This window comes from Bos grunniens, chromosome 15 (genome assembly GCF_055505025.1).
Source record: "Bos grunniens cultivar Pamir isolate PY7600 chromosome 15, Bosgru_T2T1.0, whole genome shotgun sequence".
NCBI classification, from domain to species: domain Eukaryota; kingdom Metazoa; phylum Chordata; class Mammalia; order Artiodactyla; family Bovidae; genus Bos; species Bos grunniens.
In genome coordinates, this window is record NC_141179.1 from 27,337,527 (window position 1) to 27,352,109 (window position 14,583).

Consider the following 14,583-nt stretch of genomic DNA (forward strand, 5'->3'; position numbering starts at 1 on the left):
AGTGCAGATTACCTGAAGGATATTTGCAGCTTTATTAACACTTACTGGGATTTTTTTCCAATTATAAAAGTAATCATTCTAATTGCAAAAAACTTGAAAACCAAGAATATGCAATAAAAAAAAAAACTACCTCCCAAGACTTTTGAAAAGTGTTATTTTCATCTTTAGTCTTTGCATCTTCTTATATTAATATTTTTTAATAACAATACTATGCTATAAAAATGCTCTATAGTCTGTACTTTAATCACTTTGGAATGAATTGTAAACATTTTCTTATATTGATATTCTTCTACAACATGACATTTTCTTATATTTGTGGTTTTTCTTATGATTTCTAATATTGAGGCAAATTGCAAATAAAGAAATACAAAGGGCCAATAAACACATGAAAACAATTTCACCTCAACAATAGTCAAAGAAAAGAAATGAGATGTTATTTTTACACATCATATTAGCATAGGTTTAAAAAAAAATTGGTAGAACCTACTTTGTTAACTGGAGAAAGAAATGGACAGCATTTTAGACAACTGGAAGGCTGAAAATCTATCTGGATTTTTATGTATCAAAATATAAAATATGTCTGATTATTTACTTGGCAATTCTATTCCTAGGAATTTACTCTGAGAGCAATCACCCATGTGAAAAGATATAAGCAGAAGGATGTTTGCTGAAGCACTGTTTATAATAGCAAAATTTTAGTGACAACCTAAACGAAATGTCAATCAATGGGGGAATAGTTCCAATGAATGTGAAACATAATGTTCAGTCATTAAAATGATAATGCAGCTTTATACAGACTGTAGCCCCCCAGGCTCCTCTGTCCATGGGATTTCCTAGGCAAGAATGCTGGAGTGGGCTGCATTTCTTTTTCCAGGGGATCTTCCCAACCCAGGGACTGAACCCACATCTCCCCTATTGGCAGGAGGATTCTTTACCACTGAGCCACCAGGGAAGCCCCAGCTTTATATGTGTTGACTTAGAACGATGTCTGACATTTTGTGAAGCAAGAAGAAATCACATAACAGAACAGCATACTAAGTCTGAGTCCGTGTATGTAAAGTTACACACACAAATCTGTATGTGTCTTAGATAACTAAATGCCTAGAGCATTGTAGTCTTCTGAGAGGAGGGGCTTAAAGGTTGCAATCTGGTTGGAATGGGGGAATGGGCAAAGGATGAGGGTCCACTTTGAAGCCACATTTGCTAACCAACCATCAAGTTTTTGTAGTTGTTTGTTTTGTTTTTCTTAGAATGTACGTCCTTTGAGGACGGCAGGGAGAGGGAGCGATGGAGATTACAAACTCTGCCATCTGCTGAGTGGTGTTGACCAAAATATTAATAGTGATTATCTCTTGGAGGTGGGATTTGGAATGTTTTAATTTCTTCTTTGAATTTTTACTATTATTCAAACATTAAAAAAAATATTTTGTAACATTTGCTGTTAGGGGAGGCTCACAAGAGCTGATTTATTTCTTTGTTTTGCAGTATCTAATAGACTGAATTTCTGTGTCCTGCCTATCTAAGTCTGCAACCTGATTAACTTTCCTCTCGATCCTTGAAGAACTTCAGTCACTTTTCCAGGCACAGAGTATCTTGGTGGACACAAGCCCACGGGGAGTCCATACTCACAGTCTACCAGCATTATGCCCTAAGCCCGCAGCCCCCCACCATCAGAAGGAGGCTGTTCAAATCTCTTCCATCCAGGCTGACCATGGCCCTCTCAGCTTCCTCCACCACTGTTTCTTCAGATTTACCCCTTGGATTCTGATCCCACCACTGTGCCCCATCAGACATGGAAATCCTCACCATCAACTCTGCTGCTCACCTCAGCTCTGTGCTGATAACACCAACGTGGCATCTGACCTTCTTCTGTCTTTCATCTTTGACTTTGCTTCCTCCTGGCAGGTTCAAGTGACCCTACCATGCTGTTGTTTAGTCACTAAGCCATGTCTGACTCTTTTGCAATCTCATAGATGGTAGCCCACCAGGCTTCTTTGTCCGTGGGATTTTCCAGGCAAGAATACTGGAGTGGGTTGCCGTTTCCTCCTCCAGGGGATCTTCCTGACCCTGCTAGCTGTGACAATGCCCCAACCTATCTGATTCACAGTTCCAAAAACCTACTGAGCACCCATGTGCTCAGCCTGTGGTCGGGGCTTGTGAACACAGAAACCATGAGCATTAGTTCCCTATTCTTGAGGGGCATTCAGAGGATCAGACGTGACTAAGGGAAAGCTGCTATGATGGTAGCCGACACTGAAGGCTTGTTACTACTTGGTACAGCTCTGTGGGTTCTGTGTGTATCATCTTGCTTTACCCTCAGAATAACCCTATGAAGTAAGCACCATTATTACACCCATTTTAAAGAGGAGGAAACTGAGGCATAGAGGTAGTTTCCTCAAGGTCACAGAGACCTAAGGAGCAGATCATGTAATCCAACTTCAGAGGCATGAGTCTTAAAAACCATGCTCTATGAAAACAAAAGGTAGCCGGTTGCTGAGCAATAGACATTCATAAAAAGGGCTGCTGCACTATGCAAAACAGAATGGAAGTGCCTCAGAAAGCTAAAACGAGAATTACCATATGACCCAGCAGTCTCACTCCTGGGCATATACATGAACAAAACTATAACTCAAAAAGATACACGCACCCCAGTGCTCATAGCAACAGGATTCACAATAACCAAGAAACAACCTAAATGTCCATCGACAGACAAATGGATAAAGCAGATATGGTACATACACAATGGAATACGACTCAGCCACAACAAAAGAACAAAGCAGTGCCATCTGCAGCAACACGGATGCAACTGGAGAGCATCATACTAAGTGAAGTGAGTCAGAAAAGACAAATAACATGACATTACTTACACGTGAAATCTAGAATACAGCTCAAATGAGCTTATCTACAAAGCAGAAACAGACCCACAGACATAGAGGAGAGGTTTGTGGTTGCCAAGGGGAGAGAAGAGGGAGAGAGATGGACTGGGAATTTCAGATTGGTTCAGTTCAGTTCAGTTCAGTCGCTCAGTCGTGTCTGACTTTTTGCAACCCCGTGAATTGCAGCACACCAGGCCTCCCTGTCCATCACCAACTCCCGGAGTTCACCCAAACTCACGTCCATCAAGTCAGTGATGCCATCCGGCCATCTCATCCTCTGTCGTCCCCTTCTCCTCCTGCCCCCAATCCCTCCCAGCATCAAAGTCTTTTCCAGTGAGTCAACTCTTCACATGAGGTGGCCAACGTACTGGAGCTTCAGCTTTAACATCGTTCCTCCAAAGAACACCCAAGGCTGTTCTCCTTTAAAATGGACCGGTTGGCTCTTCTTGCAGTCCGAGGGACTCTCAAGAGTCTTCTCCAACACCACAGTTCAAAAGCATCAATTCCTCAGCACTCAGCTTCCTTCACAGTCTAACTCTTACATCCATACATGACCACTGGAAAAACCATAGCCTTGACTAGACGGACTTTTGTTGGCAAAGTAATGTCTTTGCTTTTCAATACGCTATCTAGGTTGGTCATAACTTTCCTTCCAAGGAATAAGTGTCTTTTAATTTCATGGCTGCAATCACCATCTGCAGTGATTTTGGAGCCCAAAAAATAAAGTCTGACACTGTTTCCACTGTTTCCCCATCTATTTGCCATGAAGTGATGGGACCAGATACCATGATCTTCATTTTCTGAATGTTGAGCTTTAAGCCAACTTTTTCACTCTCCTCTTTCACTTTCATCAAGAGGCTTTTTAGTTCCTCTTCACTTTCTGCCATAAGGGTGGTGTCATCTGCATATCTGAGGTTATTGATATTTCTCCCAGCAATCTTGATTCCAGCTTGTGCTTCTTCCAGCCCAGTGTTTCTCATGATGTACTCTGCAGATAAGTTAAATAAGCAGGGTGACAATATACAGCCTTGACGGACTCCTTTTCCTATTTGGAACCAGTCTGTTGTTCCATGTCTAGTTCTAACTGTTGCTTCCTGACCTGCATATAGGTTTCTCAAGAGGCAGGTCAGGTGGTCTGGTATTCCCATCTCTTTCAGAATTTTCCACAGTTTATTGTGATCCACAAAGTCAAAGGCTTTGGCATAGTCAATAAAGCAGAAATAGATGTTTTTTTCTGGAACTCTCTTGCTTTTTTGATGAGCTAGCGGATGTTGGCAATTTGATCTCTGGTTCCTCTGCCTTTTCTAAAACCAGCTTGAACATCTGGAAGTTCACAATTCACGTATTGCTGAAGCCTAACTTGGAGAATTTTGAGCATTACTTTCCTGGCGTGTGAGATGAGTGCAATTGTGCGGTAGTTTGAGCATTTCTTTGGCATTGCCTTTCTTTGGGATTGGAATGAAAACTGATATTTTCCAGTCCTGTGGCCACTGTTGAGTTTTCCAAATGTGCTGGCATATTGCATGCAGCACTTTCACAGCATCATCTTTCAGGATTTGAAATAGCTCCACTGGAATTCCATAACCTCCACTAGCTTTGTTCATAGTGATGTTTTCTAAGGCCCACTTGACTTCACATTCCAGGATGTCTGGCTCTAGGTCAGTGATCACACCATTGTGATTATCTTGGTTGTGAAGATCTTTTTTGTACAGTTCTTCTGTATATTCTTGCCACCTCTTCTCAATATCTTCTGCTTCTGTTAGGTCCATACCATTTCTATCCTTTATCAAGCCCATCTTTGCATGAAATTTTCCCTTGGTATCTCTAATTTTCTTGAAGAGATCTCTAGTCTTCCCCATTCTGTTGTTTTCCTCTATTTCTTTGCATTGATCGCTGAGGAAGGCTTTCTTATCTCTTCTTGCTATTCTTTGGAACCCTGCATTCAGATGATTGTATCTTTCTTTTTCTCCTTTGCTTTTTGCTTCTCTTCTTTTCACAGCTATTTGTAAGGCCTCCTCAGACAGCCATTTTGCTTTTTTGCATTTCTTTTCCCTGGGGATGGTCTTGATCCCTGTCTCCTGTACAATGTCACCAACCTCAGTCCATAGTTCATCAGGCACTCTATCTATCAGATCTAGTCCCTTAAATCTATTTCTTACTTCCACTGTATACTCATAAGGGATTTGATTTAGGTCATACCTGAATGGTCTAGTGGTTTTCCCTACTTTCTTCAATTTAAGTCTGAATTTGGCAATAAGGAGCTCATGATCTGAACCACAGACAGCTCCTGGTCTTGTTTTTGCTGACTATACAGAGCTTCTCCATCTTTGGCTGCAAAGAATATAATCAATCTGATTTCGGTGTTGACCATCTGGTGATGTTCATGTGTAGAGTCTTCTCTTGTGTTGTTGGAAGAGGGTGTTTGCTGTGACCAGTGTGTTCTCTTGGCAAAACTCTATTAGCCTTTGCCCTGCTTCATTCCATATTCAAAGGCCAAATTTGCCTGTTACTCCAGGTGTTTCTTGACTTCCTACCTTTGCATTCCAGTCCCCTATAATGAAAAGGACATCTTTTTTGGGTGTTAGTTCTAAAAGATCTTGTAGGTCTTCATAGAACCATTCAACTTCAGCTTCTTCAGCATTACTGGTTGGGGCACAGGCTTGGATTACTGTGATATTGAATGGTTTGCCTCAGAAACGAACAGAGATCATTGTTTCGTTTTTGAGATTGCATCCAAGTACTGCATTTTGGACTCTTTTGTTGACCATGATGGCTACTCCACTTCTTCTAAGGGATTCCTGCCCGCAGTAGTAGATATAATGGTCATCTGAGTTAAATTCACCCATTCCAGTTGGGTTGGTAGATGCCTACTATTACCTTTAGAATGGATAAACAACAGGCTCCTACTGTAGCACAGGGAAGTATATCCAATCTCCTGGAATAAACCATAAATGAAAAGGAAATTTTAAAAAAGAATGCACAGATGTGTAAAACTGAGTCACTTGCTGTACAGCAGAGATTGGCACAACACTATAAATCAACAATCAGATCAGATCAGTTCAGATCAGTCGCTCAGTCGTGTCCGACTCTTTGTGACCCCATGAATCACAGCATGCCAGGCCTCCCTATCCCTCACCAACTCCTGGAGTTCACCCAGACTCACGTCCATTGAGTCAGTGATGCCATCCAGCCATCTCATCCTCTGTCGTCCCCTTCTCCTCCTGCCCCCAATCCCTCCCAGCATCAGAGTCAACAATACTTCACTTAAAAAAATAAAGTATATGGGAGACCTAAAAAATGAAAAGGGCTGTGGGAGTTCAGTAAAAATGAGTCATGAATTCTTCTGCTTTCAGACTCTTGGCTGGCATGAGACTGACATGCAACCAGCTTCCTCTTTGCTGCTCACGTAACCACATGTCTGCTTTTATCTCTGCCCAGGTGTGACACCTCACCTATGACTTACACTCCAAGTCTTTCTGAGTGACTGATATCTGCAGGGCTGACCTGCAGCTCTGTGTCCACCTGAACTGGGCTGGCAGGCCCGGACCCTGTTCCATGTCATCTCAGATCCAGCGGGCCAAGTGCCCTCCCCGCCATCTCCAGGGCACAGAGACACAGATGGCCCAGAGTTCTCCCATCTGGGGTCTCACCTTCTTCCCAACGCTCCTTGAGCCCTCCAGTGCGGGCTCCAGTGGGGGAAGGACTGATGAACGTCCCTCCATGGCCATTCTACTTCTACAAGTAGGCCACGTTTTCTGTAATGACAGTGCTCCAGAAAAGTTTTGTTCAAACAAAATATTTGTACATTGAATCCCATTTAGAATATATTAGAATCATCAGCTACAATGCAAAAATCAGACACAGTGGCACTAACTAGCATTAAGTATATACAAAGTGCCAGGTACTTTGCTTGTAATCCTTAGAGCACCCCAGCAAGGAGGCACTACTTGCATTACTGTTGTTGTCCAGTCACCCAGTCACGTCCAACTCTTTGCAACCCTGTGGACTGCACCCCTAGCACGCTCGGCCTCCCTGTCCCTCACCATCTCCCAAAGTTTGCCCAAGTTTATGTTCACTGCAACAGTGATGCCACCCAGCCCTCTCAGCCTCTGACGCTTTTTTCTCCTTTTGCCCTCAATCTTTTTCCATTATTGGAGAAGGCAATGGCACCCACTGCAGTACTCTTGCCTGGGAAATCCCATGGACGGAGGAGCCTGGTAGGCTACAGTCCATGGGGTTGCATAGAGCTGGACACGACTGAGTGACTTCTCTTTCACCTTTTCCATTATACCCAAATGAAAACACCAGGTCCAGAGAAGTTAGCTGACTTACCCAAGGTCACACAGCTAATGAGCGGCAGAGCCACCACTCTTGGCCAACACGCAGTCTAAACCGTCTAAACTGAGTCTAAACTCAGCGAATTCTTAGGCAAACAGTCTCTCGGGGGTGCAAGCTTCCTAAGTTCCAAGTTGTGTATTGTCACAAGAGGACAAACCTGACTTTCCTGATCATCTTCAGCCACCAGGCTGACGTGAAAGGAAACATGAGTCATGCTGGATAGTTCCAGGGGAGACATAAAAGAAATTTCTCCCCAGCATCCCCCAGAAGGGGAAGCTCTAGAGCTCCTCTATCTCCACCCTATCTTGTGTGTGCACACACACACACACATATACACATGCACACATATACACATGCACACACAAGCACATATGTACCTATGTATCTTCCTGGTCCAGCCCATAAATCTCTCCTTTGACCAGACAGCTGCCTGGGTACACCCAGGGCAGAGTCACTAAGGAGCCAGGGCCATCAAGAGCGAGGGAGCTGAATAAAAGCAGCTCATGCTATACCTATGATATGCAGCTTTGGTTGTAATAAACACTGCAGCTGAGTATTCCCGTGGGGATTCCCTAATGGCGAAGATGGATACACTCCAGAGCAACCCCAGGGGTTTTACACGCAGCTCTGACTAAACTCCCTATAAAATCAATCCCTCCTTTTCACCACTTGTGACAGGGTGTTCTAATATTAATCCACTCTCCTTGTCAGTCAGCTCCCCCAACAAAGGCTTTAATGATCTTTAACCAGGCACAATCAACGCTACACACTCCAGCAGAGACTTCCTGGACCCAGGCAGCTCCCCCACCCCCAACAACAACTGGCTGGAAGTTCCCAGGGGGACAAAGGCGATCCCCTCAGCCCCCCTGAACCACCTTCTCTCTCCCCGCAGGATGGACTGTACAGGAGGGCAGCACCCCCATGAGGACAGGGGCGGCAGGCTGCTCGGCGGGTGGGGGGTGCAGGCCCGGCCCCTGCAGTCTTCCCCACAGGCTGCCTATGGTCCTGAGACGCTGATTGCTCCGGCCGCACTGGCTCTGCAAGTCTGCCTCTAACGCTGTCATCAAGGGCATCTCCTCCGGATTTCTGACAGCTCCCATCTCTCTAGGGGAAGCGGGGCCTGGGTGGAGGACCCTAGCAGCTGGAGAAGGAGCACGGGAGCGTGTGGTTTGCCCTCTGTTCCTGATCCCCCCACTACCCCCAACCTGGCCTGCCCAGACCTGGCACCCTCCCCTTCCTCCCCGACCCCGCGCTTTCTCCCTCCTCCTTGTTTCCCTGGACCCTCCATGCTCCTCATGGCCCCCCAGAGGAGAGTGGCAGGAATAAAGGCAGACGGGGGCAGGGTGCAGACACACTGTAGCAGAGCCGGAGGCCCCCGGGCTGAGGGAATACACCTTCTGGGTAGACCAGGAGGGTCTCCCCCCACAAAGGCCTTAGTCGTTCTCGTATAAATCTGTCTCTGCCTCTTCAAGGCTGCACAGTGTTTATCGGAGCCACGCAGGAGCCCTGCACCAGCTCTGGGGCAGCTCTGAGGACTTGTGGCGCACATACAGGCCTGTCAGGGAGGCAGCTGGGCAAGCTGTCTGGCAGCCTCGCTGAAACCTCCCATCAAGTCCCTTGGGCGACGTCAGAGTCCCTCGGGCAAGTCGGAGCCTGGAGTTTGGCCTCTGAATTCAGGAAACAAACTGGCCTGAGCTGCTTAATGCAGCCTCCCTCCTGTTCCGGCCCATAAGGAGGGGTTCTTCCCTGCCTGGTGATGTTTGGCTTCTCTGTGGCCCTGAGGACCCCCGAGAGCTGCGTGAAGTTTAGGGGAGCAGAGAGATGCCTTCACTGTTTTCTCATTAGAATTTAGTTTACTTTGCTCACATTACCAGTATATTGGTACAAGGTGTGTGTGTGTGCTCAGTCGCTTCAGTCGTGTCTGACTCTCTGCAACCCCATGGATTGTAGCCTGCCAGGCTCCTCTGTCCATGGAATTCTCCAGGCACAATATATTGTACTTAACTTGAGAAAAATGGGACGATATTAAAAAACAGAAGAGGAGGCCGTGAACTCCAGCAAGCACTGCTAGCATCTGAATGCATTGCCTCCCAAAAGTTTTATTTTCTTACAGTTGTTGAATTCGGGTTTGCCCTTGGACTTGCACCAGAGACCCGCCTGTGTTGTTCTGCCTGTGGGAACCCACCTCCCGCCCCCACCCTGGTCCTGTATTGAGGAGGGGAGCTTGTGATTCTTGCTCATGATTTATTGGGTGATCAGGGGCCCCTTCATTAATGCTGTGCCTTCGAGTCCTCAATTATAAAAAAGGAGATAATAATAGCATTGCCCTCACAGGGTAGTCATAAGGATTAAATGTTTTTGTATATGCAAAGTACTTAGAATATGTATCTAGCATAAATGTGAAATATATGTGGTAGTAGCATCACCAATAGGATTGTTATTATTATAACTACTGCTGCTATTTGCACTACCTTCCCTGTGAAGAGTGGGGAGTAGGGACCAGCATCCCCTTTTCCCAGTAACTGTGGCTTCCATACGGGAAGTCCAAGCACCCAGATATGTAACAGGTAGGCAGGTAGCCTGAGAGAACATCAATCGGGGAGGACAGAAAGCAAAACATCACTGGTCCAGGACTCTGCCTCTCCTGGGGTGACAGGGAGGGGTATGGCTACCACGCCTCATGTGAGATCTTCTTGCTTGCACAGCTCTATGCTGGTACCTAAGTGACCAGCAGGCCTCCTTTCCCACCCTCACTCAGCGCAGATTGTTAATCCAGCATTTCTCTCCTCTCCAGCGAGCCCAGCCCAAGCTGTGGACTATTTCTTACCCCCACAGTCCAGTGGGCTCCTCCCATACACCAGGGCTGGCTTTCCAAAGGATGCCTACTTTCCAGTCCTCCTATAGACCTGAAAGGTTTCAGACTTGGGCCATGAGAATAGAAGAACATCCCTGGAAAGAACCCTTGTTGCTGCTGTTGCTGGTTAGTCACGAAGTCATGTCTGACTCTTTGTGACCCCATGGACTAGCCTACCAGGCTCCTCTGTCCATGGAATTCTCCAGGCAAGAATACTGGAGTGGGGTTGCCATTTCCTTCTCCAGGGGATCTTCCAGACCCAGGGATCAAACTCATGTCTCTTATTTTGCAGGCAGATTCTTTACCACTGAGACGCTAGGGAGGCCCCTCAAATAATAGCTCATGACGATAACAGTTCAGATTTGTTCAGCATTTACTGCGTGTCAAGTGACAGTCGCTCAGTTGTGTCTGACTGTTTGAGACCCCATGGCCTGCAGCCCACCAGGCTCTTCTGTCCATGGAATTCTCCGGGCAAGAATACTGGAGTGGGTTGCCATTACCTTCTCCAGGGGTTCTTTCTGACCCGGGCATTGAACCTGGGTCTCCTGCATTGCAGGCAGATCCTTTACCATTGAGCCATACTGTGTGTCAAGCCCTTTGCTAAATAATTTACATGTATTATCTCATTTAATCCTCACAACAAGACATAAGCTAGGAACCATCTTTATCTCCATTTTATAGCTGAAGCCTCAGCTTGGAGAGCTTGAGTCGTCTGCCCAGGATTGACGCCCAAAAGCCACCGAGGGGACTTAACCTGACTATGGAGAGACTGCTGTTCATTCTGGGGAAACGCTACTATGAACTTTTAAGTTTCCTACATCTATTCTAAGGGGAAGCCCGATGCTATTGTTAATTGGAATGAATGAAGAGTCGGTTTTGATCGTGTAAGGTCTATGTGTGTATATACACACACAAATGGAACCCAGAAAGTAAATCACTTTGCATGGCCACATGGTTAGAAAGCCATGGAGCCTGAAGCAGGACCCCAAACACCCCGATCTCGTGTTCTTTCTGGCCTATGCTGTTCATCTTTTGTCCCTTCTAGAGAGACGCTGGCCCCGGGCAGACACCAAGCCCCACACTCCGGTGTTCCCTGCACTGTACCCAGCACAGCCAGTGCACACAGTGGGTCCTCACTCAATCTCTGGGAGTGAATGGATGTGAACTTTCTGCAGGAGAGTTGGCAGCACACACTGAACGGTTCCCCCCAACCTTCTCCTGATAGCTGGTTGTGGGTCATTCATTTGTGAATGGAAACAAGCTTGTGCAGAAGCTGTCGACACTGTGGGCCGAGGCCCAGCCTGGCGCCTCAACTCTGAAAATCTGAGTGTCCCTGGACCCTGTTCTTTCTCTGCCTTCTCCACCAAGCCCACTCACTCCTTTTTCTTCTTTCCCTCCCTGTCCTCCCCCTAAAAGCACAGAACATTCCTGGTCCAAGTCAGTGTCCCTGGAGAAGCGAACGTTGTCTGAAAGAATCCGAGAGAGTCTGATCTTTTTTTTTTTTTGCAGTGTTGATGCCTGATTTCCTCTGGCCACTGCCTAATTTCTCTCATTCCCAGGTCGGTGACTTCTTGCCTGCTGCCTGACAGAGGATGTCCCTACGACCCTGGACTATAGGCAGGCGGCCTGAGCAAGACTTCCAGCAGAGCATGTCTGGGTGATGGTAACCATGCATTTTTTATTGAGTAAGAGAGTTAATGGGCATGCAAAACATACACAACTTGTCAGCCTGTTAGCTGCTGCGATTGCCACGGCCGCTCTCCTGCCTCGGGCTCAACTAAATTGCTCATCGCCTTGCTCTTTTCTGCCCTCTCCCTCTCCTTGTTTTTTTTTTTTTTTCCCCCAAAGTCTCTCTCTCTCCCCAACCTGTACCTCCTTCCTTCCCCGAACTGCTGAAGAATCCCATTTTTATTTATTTATTTTTAATCACTTTCAAATTGGGCAACCAATTTGAGAGAAGACTTAACCTTGGAGGCTCGGCTGCCCCTACCAGGCAATGCTCTGTCTTCAGTTTCTGCCCAGGAAGCCCAGAGTGAGCTTCCACCCACGGAGGAGGTAGCTAGTCCAGAGCACTTGCCAGATGCAGGGCATGGATGCCCGCGTGGACATGCCTCCAGTTGTGCACACATGATCAGTTGCCCTCATTGCCACACCACTCCTGCTGCTGGTGCCACCCTCGGCAGCCTGGGTCCTCCACCTGCCCAGACCCCCAAAACCCCACTCTGCATGCACACACACTCAGCCATCCACATCCTCATGTTCAGACCCCAATAGCTTCAAGAAATTCCAAATCCCACACGGGTGCTCCTGTGTATATACATATACACTTGAAAGAGCCCACAGCTGAGTGCTACAATATAGCCCCCTCTCTGCATCCCTCCCTGAGGGGCAATCTCAAGCCTGGACACATGCTTCTCTCTCTCTCACACATACGTGCATGGTCTCAACTGCACATGTCTTCAGGTGCACCCCCAAGTCCACACATGGATTCACTGCCTTCAGACACTCCATCGAAAGGCCATTATTCATGTGCATCCCCACGCATGTGCACTTCCAGAACTGATGAGAACAGCCACATTCCCATAGGTGCCCTCACAATTGTATTTCTGCACACAGTGCCCCCCAACATTTATATACTCTACCGTTAGCTGAAGCTGCCTGCACACTTTCAACACGTTTGCACCTCTAATAGTCACATCTGCATGCTCACCCACCAGATACACTCAGCGTCAACAACCCACACCTGCAGTGTGCTTGCCTACATACACACACAGCGGGCAGGTCGTGTCTGCATGTACACCCCACTCCATACCCCCTGGTATGTCTTCAAACGCTCATGTCTGTTGCATACACATATAAACCAACACTCCCACCAGCCTATATGCAAATGGCCCTTTAATGTATATTTCAGGTATATTTGTACACACTTCATGTACACACATACACATCAAACCCCATTCTGTCTACTTATAACTCATGCACATAAACTCTTAATCCCTATTTGTATGTATGTTCCATATAAACATCCCACAGTGTTCCCACCATATATACCTAGAGAAGACCCCAGTTCTGCCCATGTTCATACTCCAACTCCCTGTCTGCATGCACATCTCAAATGTATACCCCCAAATGCCCTGTTTTACCCATAGTAGTAGTAGTGTTAGTCGCTCAGTCGTGTCTGACACTTTGCAACCCCACTGTAGCTGGGCTGCACCCCACTGGACTGTAGCTCACCAGGCTCCTCTGCCCGTGGAATTCTCCAGGCAAGAATACTGGAGTGGGTTGCCATTCCCTTCTCCAGGGGATCTTCCTGACCCAGGAATCAAACCCGGGTCTCCTGCATTGCAGGCAGATTCTTTTCCCATGCATGCAGGTATCTCCTGCAATGATTCTATATCTGCTTACATAGACCCTAGTCCAAGGACATACACCCAAACTCGCCATTTCCACTTGCAAAGGCAGCCGTGTACAGTCCCTTCTAACACCCATTAACAGCTGTATCAGAAGCTCACCATCAATTCAATTGACTTTAAACTAAACAATCAAGCCCATATGAAAATGCAGATTCAGAAGAACCGTGGTCTTTACCTTCAGGAGCTTCCTGTTTAGGAAGAGATAGGGACAAGAAAGCAGCCAGTTAGTCTAGCCACAGAAGTAAGTGCACACAGGAGCATACACTCTCAGCAGCTCCACATTTACAGGAAAATTTTACCTGTTCATCTCAGATGCACAAATGTATGCGTGTATGCTTAGTCACTTCAGTTGTGTCCAACTCTTGTGAACTGTATAGCCCACCAGGCTCCTCTGGCCATGGGATTCTCCAGGCAAGAATACTAGAGTGGGTAGCCATTCCCTTCTCCAATGGATCTTCCTGACCCAGGGATTGAACCTGAGTCTTCTGCATCATAGGTGGATTTTTTTTTTTTTTTGCCATCAAACCACATCTTCAACTCATCCCACAGATATTGATGGGTGCCTGCTATCTGCTGACACTATGCTGAGCACGGGGTTACAGCAGAGAGTGGAACATGGCTCCTATCCTCCTGAAGTAACCAGTCTACTGGAAGACATTAAACTGCAGCCTACACACCAACTCCATTGTGAGAATTGTGATAAATATTGACAAGGGAAAACAGGGATCGTTGAAGCCAGGAAAAAGAAACTTAGAGGTACTTTGACAGATGAACTCAAATATGTGAAGGAAGGACAAGGAAGAGGGGCTGGACAAGCCCTCTGGATGTTCAAGGTGGGACCTGGGACCAGGACAACACAGTGAAAACAGGAAGATGTGTGGGAAGAGGAGCTTTGTGTGCTCCACAATGGGCCCTGCACACAGGAGGTCGTGTATTACATTAATATAGTGATGGACAAGAGGGATAGAGACTCACCATGGCTTCTCAAGATGGCACCATGCTAAGCTTTCCCAGTGTTCCCCCCTCCTTCCCAGCATCCTCTGTTCCGCAGTGGCAGGAGTAAGGGACAGCCTCCCCTAACCTGGCCATTGAGCAGACCCTG

The 14,583-nt window shown here is 46.7% G+C and overlaps 1 long non-coding RNA gene across 1 annotated transcript; it reads right to left on the reverse strand.

Annotated features, from left to right (window-relative positions):
* Positions 1-4,833: 4,833 nt before the first annotated feature.
* On the reverse strand, positions 4,834-7,339 carry LOC147357491 (uncharacterized). Its single transcript, XR_015141447.1, has 2 exons — positions 7,209-7,339; positions 4,834-5,811 (listed from the first exon to the last, which is right to left on the reverse strand). It is a non-coding gene; the product is annotated as an uncharacterized LOC147357491 (long non-coding RNA).
* Positions 7,340-14,583: the final 7,244 nt, after the last annotated feature.